General features: G+C 47.0%; 1 long non-coding RNA gene across 1 annotated transcript; it reads left to right on the top strand.

The window, feature by feature from the left end:
• Nucleotides 1–1,428: 1,428 nt before the first annotated feature.
• On the top strand, nt 1,429–8,011 carry LOC127586710 (uncharacterized). The gene is made up of 3 exons (XR_007958721.1): nt 1,429–1,456; nt 2,423–2,449; nt 7,564–8,011. It is a non-coding gene; the product is annotated as an uncharacterized LOC127586710 (long non-coding RNA).
• Nucleotides 8,012–8,757: the final 746 nt, after the last annotated feature.

Here is an 8,757-nt window from a genome sequence, read left to right as displayed (position 1 = left end):
TGGGGGGTGGGAGAAGAGGAGGGGTGGGGACACTGGTCAGGGACTGTTACAGTTGCAGAAAGGGTAGATAATGTAGAAGGATCCTCTCTAGAGTCAATATGGGTGGAAGTTAGGAACAAGAAAGGAGTAGTTACCCTACTGGGAGTATTCTATAGCCCTCCCCCCCCCCCCCCCCCGGTAGCAGCAGGGATACCGAGGAGCAGATTGGGAGGCAGTTTTTGGAAAGATGCAAAAATAACAGTGTTATTATAATGGGAGACTTCAACTTTCAAAATATTGATTGGCACCTGCTTAGTGCCAAAGGTTCAGACGGGGCGGAGTTTGTTTAGTATGTCCAGGACGGATTCCTGACACAGTATGTCGACAGGCCGACTAGAGGGAATGCCATATTAGATCAAGTTTTAGGTAATGAACCGGGACAGATGACAGATCTCCCGGTGGGTGAGCATTTGGGGCAGAGTGACCATTGCTCCATAACCTTTAGAATTGTCATGGACAGGGATGGGAGCAAAGAGGACGGAAGATATTTAATTGGGGAAAGGCGAATTATAAGGCTGTAAGGCGAGACCCTGGGATAGTAAATTCGGATGACATTTTTGAAGGGAAATGTGCTATGGAGATGTGTTCGATGTTCAGGGATCTTTTGCAGGATGTTAGGGATAAGTTTGTCCCGGTGAGGCAGAGAAGGAATGGCAGGGCGAAGGAACCGTGGGTGACGAGAGAGGTGGAACAACTAGTCAGGAAGAAGAAGGCAGCATACATAAGGTGTAAGCAGCAAGGATCGGACAGGGCTCGTGAGGAATATAGAGTAACAAAGAAGGACCTTAAGAAGGGGCTTAAGAGCGAGAAGGGGACATGAAAAGGCTTTGACGAGTAGGGTTAAGGAGAATTCCAAGGCTTTTTTCTCGTACGTGAAGAGCAGAAAGATGGCTAGAGTAAATGTAGGTCCGATTAAAGACAAAGGTGGGAAGCTGTGCCTGGGAGGTAGGTGAGGTTCTCAATGAATACCTCTTCAGTATCCGAGGAGAGGGGTCTTGATGACGCTGAGGACAGTGTTGGTAAGGGTAATATTTTAGAGTATGTTGCTATTCTAGAACATTAGAATGTAGAGTAGGCAAAAGCCCGTGAACCATCAAAGCACGAGTGTGTTGATCCAAAACAAGGAAATGATTCAATCCCAACCCCCTCACGCACCCCACTTCCCTCCCAGGATGTGCAGCAGCGGAGGGAGCTGCAATTGGAGGGGCTTCCGTTGCTCATTGATTGGTGCCGAGTGCCGTAAGTGCAAAATTGGAGCAAATGTGTGGAACAAGTCAGTGACCAGCTCTGTTTTGCCCAAGGGGTAAACAATTGCGTCCAGTTGTGTGAAAATTGTGCTTCCGAATTATTTTCTACAAACAATCCTGACACTGATCTGTTTCTTTCACAGGAAAAAAGTCCACTTCGGATGTTTCTGGTAAATATTTTCTCACTCAAATTATTTTCCCTTTTCTTCCAAACCCTTGAAGAACACTTGACAAATTGTTGACAAGAGACAGCAAATGCTGGAAATACTCAGACACAGTCCAGTCGAGATAATGTCATGAGCACAAGTGCGTTGAGCTACAGAGACAATGAAAACCTGAGGCACAAAGGACAGCAGATGCTGGAATGTGCAGCAACACACAATAAGCTTTAATGAGCCTCCGCCATACAACATGGATCGGAGGGCCTTCGGGAGTAGAGTGGAACACAGCGACCAAGGAGTACACGTCCATAGATCCTTGAAGGTGGCACAGTAGGTGGATAACGTTGGGAGACAGATGGGATGCTGACCTTTATTGGTCGGGACATTGATACAAAATTCGGCAGGTGCGCTACCACTTTATAAAACCTTGGTCAGACGTCAGCTGGAGTACTGCTGCAGTTCTGGTCACCATGCTATGGGAAGGATGTGAGTTTAAGAGGGGGACATGATTGATGCATATAAAATTATGAGGGGTTTATAGACCGTAGACTGAAGGAAACCTCTCCCCATGTCAGAATAGATACAACTAGAGGACGTAGCTTTAGGGTAAGTGGGGAACGATTCAGAGGGGAGCTGAGGGAGACCTTCCTCACCCAGAGAGTGGTAAGTACCTGGTGTTCAGTGTCTGAGAGTGTGGTTGAAGCTGGGTCGCCGACAGCATCCAAGAAGTGTCTGGATCAGGACCCGAATCACTGAGGCACAGAGGGATATGGACCAAGTGCTGGGCGATGGGATGAAAACAGAAGGATTCCAACTGTTCGGTGTGGACGAGTTGGGTCGAATGGCCTGTTTCCCTTCTGTACGATTCTCTGATTCTCCGATTGTATGAACTGTGTCCAGTTGACTGATAACTAACTGCTGACTTCCGAATTATTTTCTGCAAGCAACACTGACGCTGATCTGTTTCTTCCACAGGATATGCATCTGGAAAAGATGCCTCTGGTAAATATTTTCTCAGACTTATTCTCCATTTTCTTCCAACCTCTTGAAGACAGTTTGACAAATTGTTAACGTATGTTTAGATCGTTAGAAACAAAACTGCCACTGAGTGAGTTAAGATGTTCATTTCCGAGTTATTTTCTGCAAAGAATATTCCTGCCAATCTGTTTCCTCCACAAGATGTTCTCCGAACGGTACCTCCGTATTAAGCATTGAAGGATGAGCTGGGCGAGGGGCCCCTGATGGAGGGGTACAAAATTATGAGGGACACAGATAGGGGAGGGAGTGAGAAATTGTTCCCTTCATCAGAGGGCACAGGTCTAACGGAAGAAGTGGGCGAATGAGAGGAGCGTTGATAAGGTTTTTGTCATCAGAAAGCTGGAACTCACTGTCCGAATGGGTGGTGAAGACATGGTCCTCCCACAGCATTTCACAGGGTTTAGATGAGCACTTGAAACACCATGGCATTGAAGGCTGTGGACAGAATGCTGGAACATGGGATTGGCAGAGACAGGTACTTGACAGCCGGCACCGACTCCCTGCTCCAAAGGGCCCTTTCGATAATGAATGACTCTCTGACTTTGTTCCCACCGACAGCAGCTTTTATTTCCCCTTTGGACTTTTGGTGTCAAATTCCCTGCAGGGCTGCCTACTTGTAGACAAAGGATGAAAGACGTCAATCATATCAGCCGAATAACTCCCGGACCTGCCCTGTGATGATTCACTGAGCCGCAAAACAAATGTCAGAAGCTTGTTAGTTCAACAGTGAGAGCTGAGAATTATCGGCTCCACACGGGACTGAACCCATTGAAAATTAGCGATAACAACGCAAAACATCCCAGGTTGACGCACTTCTTGCAATGCCTCGCTGTTGTAGGGGAGGGAAGAGTTCACATAAACGTACCCAAAAAGACATCATCATGACTCAGGTGAGGTGTGAGGAGAGTTAATGCAGAGGTTAAACAAAGGATTGGGGTTTCAAAAACAAAACGTCTGAAAAGAAGGAAATGACATTGGAAGGTGGCAATGTCCAACCGATGAGTTCCAGAATCAAGGGTCTAGTCAGCTGGCCGTGAGTCTGCCTTATTTTCCAATCTCTCCAACAATTCGCCCACCACCGATTCTGAACCAACGGATCCGTGATCCTTGTTTTATCCCTTCCTTGGAAACATCAGACCGCGCTTGCAATCGTCTCATTATCCGACACCTCTATTTAGCCAAGGGTGGTGGGAAACTGGAGATCAGTCCCTGACCAACTTCCTCCCCTCCTTTAGCAGCTTGGGATACAGTTACATTTCCCTCAGCCCCCCGACCCGCTACTCTTGTGGTTTTCTCCAAATCCTACCCTTCCACCATTGCTTCCTGCCTTCTTCACCCATTGCCTGAACATTTAGAATTTCTCCCTCCACTCGCACGTTCATCTCCCACCCCCAATAATGTCTCCAACTCTCTACATCTGGGCTCTGCTGAAAGAAAATCTCCCTTTGGAGAAACTTTGGGGATCCCGAAGCACCAGGATAAACTCACCACACAGAAGATCCAGAAGGGTTGGCAGAACGAAACAAAACCGTTAATTGCACAGTAGCAGTGACGTAGCAAAACAGTGCAAATTGTTTCAAATTCTGCCAGAACCACTCGAAAAAACGCCGGTCAACCTAATTCCACCTTTCAGTCCCGGGTCCACAGCTCTGTAGGTCACAGGTGCTCAAATGTCATCAAGGCCCGTTTTACACATGATGGGGCTTCTGGTTCTGCCACCTTTACATAGTAGGTTGCACACATCGCCTTCCTTCTGGGTGAAAACGTGTTTCACCACCTTTATCGCAGCCTTTTGTGTATCTCTTCCCTCCTGCCTTTGGAGCCGTCACCCAAGGGGAACCGGCCCTTCATATTTGTCTGACCCCAGCATCGTTTTATAATCTAAAAAACGGTCCTGCGGTCTAAAGAAAGCAACTTTGGCGTCTCCGTCTTTCCTTGTGAGAACAATTTTCAAGTTCGTGTAACATTCCCGGGAATCTGCTTTCCATCCACCCCCTTCCCAGCCCCTCACCCACCCAGGCCTCCCCACCTACCACCCAACCACCACCCAGGCCACACCCCAACCTCACCCTCCTCCCACCCACGCCTCCCCCACCCCGTGCATCCACCCTTCAAGTCATGTGATGAAGGTGACTGCGGCTCAAGTTACAACCTAACAGCCATTCCACACAATTCCAGCAGAACCTCGCTGCTTTTCTATTCACTGCCTTGCCTTCTGAAGGGAAGTGTTCTGTCTGCCTTTGTAACCGACTTATCGACCTCTCCCACTACCTGTAGGTAACTGTGGAAGGAGACCAAGTTCCTTTTATACACCCAGTAACTCGCTGTTTCTTAAATATCCGCTGACCCCATTGCACCTCCCCAAATATATGACCTCCCACTTCTCTGGATGAAATTCTATTTGTCTATTTGTCTGCACAATTGACCAACCCTTCTGGATCTTCCTGTCGAACAAAACTTCCCTCATTCCAACAACCATATCATCAATTGTTTTTGAGTTATCAGCAAACATTTATCGTGTCACTAAATTTAAATCGAAGTTATTAATTGTCAAAGTTCTGATTGAAGTCCATATGGACTTTATCAAACGCAGCGCCGTCATCGATTGTCGTTCTTACCTTCTCGAACATTCAGTCAAATAATCCTGAGAGCATCTTCTCTGAACCAACCCATCCCGCCTTTCCCAGGTTATTGTGCGACTTCCCAAGTGAAGATTTCTCCTTGATCTCAGAACTGATCCCAATACTTTACCTGACACTGATGCCGTACTAACTGACTTGTAGTTATTTGGTTCAACCCTCCTCCCGTTTTAAACACGATCTGCATTCCTTTCACCAGAGGGAACTGCAAAATGATGGTCACAGCCTCCGCAGCTTCATCGCTTTTTTTAAGACGCCCGATACGTATTTCCGTCCGGCCTCACCCTCCGGAATATATCCCCGTGTGGCCCACGGAACAGATTTGTTTAACGACACTTGAAACAATTTGCACTGTTTTGCTACCTCGCGGCTACTGTGCAAGTAACGGTTATGTTTTGTTCTTAACCGGTTTTGGCCCAAGCTCAAGAATACATTAATCCGTAATTCCAAATAAATTTGTTGACTTGCTTTGAGAGAAAGCGACTGAGGAAATAAACCTGCGCTGAAGAACTTTCAATGAATTGTTCAAGATGTGAGTTGGAAACATACAGGTGAATGACGCTGGTGACCATGTGTTTGGTTTGAGACCAAGTATTCCCTTCCCTTCCCCTCTATATACCGGCCGTCTCGCCCTTCCACTCTCAGTACCGCTGCAGGGTTTCCACCCCAAACGTCCACAATTCCTTCCCTCTCACAGACGCTGCTCGGTCCGCTGAGTTTCTTCAGCAGATTGTTTGTTGCTCCAGATCCCAGCATCTCCACTCTCTTGTGTCTCCAACTTTCACACGGAACAATGGTAACGTCAGTTAGTGAGGGAGCGTTTCTGACGGATATGTGGTGTCGCTCAGACTGACTGCGCCCATAGCAGGACTTTGCAGACGGGACATTCACATCTGTGGATGTCCATTGGATCTCCAGATTATTCCGCTGATTTATCATGGATAGAAAACTGGTTGACAGACAGGAAACAGGCGGTAGAAGTGAATGGGACTTTCTCCGGGTGACAGGCAGTGGTTCCTGGGGTTTCACAGGCACGGTGTTTGTACCTCAGCTGTTCACCTCAAATATTGATGGTTGATGCAGGAACTGAATGGAATATTTCTAAGTTTACAGAAAAAAATAACACAAAATCGGATGATCTTGTGTTATGAACCAGGATGTAAAGACCATTTTAAGGTGATTTAAACAAGTTGAGCTGGCGGGTAAATATGTAGCGAATTCAGTATAACGTGAATAAACGCGGGTTATTAACGTTGATGTACAAGGCAGTGGAGTGTACACCAATCAATGAGCCCAAACATGCCGGTGCAGCAGGTTGTTGAGAAATTCCATGGGATGCCGGCCTTCATTTCAAGATGTTATGAGCACAGGAGCAAGGATGTTTTGCTCCAACGATAAAGGGCCTTGGTGAGATTACACCTGGAGTACTCTATGTGCTTTTGGTCTCCTTTCCTAAGAAAGGACACACTGTCGGGAAGGGAAGGTTCTCCAGACTAAATGCTGGGAGGGGAGGGCTGTGGTTTGCGGAGAGACTGGGTTGAATAGACCTGTATTCACGCGAGCTGAGAAGGAGAGGGGATGCACCGAAACGTACGAAATTCCGACAGGGCGCGACAAGCTGGATGCAGAGATGTTTCCCTGTCTGGGGCTCTGGACACAGGGATCAGAATCAGAATATGGAGGAAGGTATTTGGGACAAGATGAGGGAACTTTCTTCAGCCGGACGGTGATGGGCCTGTGGAATTCCCTGCGCCAGAATAGTTGGAGGACAAGTCACTGGTATATTTAGGAAGGAGGTAGACAGGTTTCTAAATACAAAAGGCATTAAGGGGTGTGGAACAGAACGGGAATGTAGTAATGGGACAAGAGGGTGACCACTGATAATACTGAAGGGCTGGAAAACTTGACGGCCGAGTGGTCTGTACCTGCTGTCATTGTTTACGTTTCTCTTTCGACGGTTGTTTCCTCCCGGCGATCCTTTGGTCAGAATCAGAGAATTGTTCCAACAATTGAGGCCATTCGGCCATTGGGTTTTGGGCGGTTGATTCACAGCGATCATTCCAGTCCACCCGCACTCCCTCCCTGCAGACAACAAATTACTTCCCATCAAATGCCCATCTGGTTCTCCCCGAAGGATACTCTTTCCATTGCCCTCACTGGCTGTGAGTTGCATGTAGTAACCGCTCTGCATGAAATGTCTTTTCCACAGATCTCTCGCTTTGTCCTGCGTTGAACACGTTTAATCTGTGAGTCTTGGTATTGGAACCATCCGCTAATGGGAACACCTCTTTCCACTCCTTTGAAGATAGTGCTTGGAGTATTAACGTTTTCTTCCACTTCTGTTCGCATTTATCTACATTGAACTGCATTTTGTCACTTTGCCGATTTTCACATCAACAAATAGTTATCAAACTTTAAAATCTGTCTCTTTATTTTCAGGGAAAGGGCTCTCTTCGGACTGAACTCTTCACGGACAGAGTCTCTGCTTTGACATAGTTTTGGCTTCAGGAACTGATTTCTTGTTAATTTAGCAGTAATTTGAAAAACGACTTCACTGTTGACCATGAACATCGCGGCGGAGATCATTACGACTCGCCACTGCAAACGGACCTCATTTCACGTTAACCACATGTGACACCGTCACTCCCGAGAACGCTGCCTGACTGTAAATCCTCGCAGGACGACTGAACTCTCGAGAAATACAACCTACCTTCAGAAGCAATTCTCCTTGCAATGAGAAGCAGTGCTAAGAAAGCTGCATTTCCTTCCAGGCGTTTCACAGAAAGTCCCTGCAGTTAGTAACACCGGCTCTTCCAGTGAAACTTGTCTCAATGATATTGATGTGATGTGCGTGGCCCCGGTGTGCAAATACTGCATTAGAAACACAGAAAACCAACAGCACAATACAAGCCCTTCGGCTCACAAAGATGTGCCGAGCATGTCCCTACTTTAGAAATTACTAGGCTTACCCATAGCCCTCTATTTTTCTAAGTTCCATGTACCTATCCAAAAGTCTCTTAAAAGACCCTATAGTATCCGCCTTCACCACCGTTGCCGGCAGCCCATTCCACGCACTCACCACTATCTGAGTAAAAAAACTTACCCCTGACATCTCCTCTGTACCTACCCCCAGCATGTTAAACCTGTGTCCTCTTGTGGCAACCATTTCAGCCCTGAGGAAAAGCCTCTGACTATCCATACGATCAATGCCTCTCATCATCTTATACACCTCTGTCAGGTCCCCCCCTCATCCTCCGTCGCTCCAAGGAGAAAAGGCCGAGTTCACTCAACCTGTTTTCATAAGGCAAGATCCCCAATCCAGGCAACATCCTTGTAAATCTCTTCTGCACCCTTTCTATGGCCTCCACATCCTTCCTGTAGTGAGGTTACCAGAACTGAGCACAGTACTCCAAGTGGGGTCTGACCAGTGTCCTATATAGCTGCAACATTACCTCTCGGCTACTAAATTCAATTCCACGATTGATGAATTTGGTTAATTGCAACTGTACACGCGCGAAGGTTGAAGTGATATGGTGATACTCCTCGCTGATTCAGCCTTTGCTAAATGCCACTAAGAAGCCCTCGGTATCAGTAAAGAATTGGAATAGGAATTGTTTTCCTATTGTCCCGTGT

Source organism: Pristis pectinata, chromosome 37, assembly GCF_009764475.1.
Source record: "Pristis pectinata isolate sPriPec2 chromosome 37, sPriPec2.1.pri, whole genome shotgun sequence".
Lineage (NCBI taxonomy): Eukaryota > Metazoa > Chordata > Chondrichthyes > Rhinopristiformes > Pristidae > Pristis > Pristis pectinata.
This window is presented reverse-complemented; position numbering and strand designations above follow the sequence as displayed.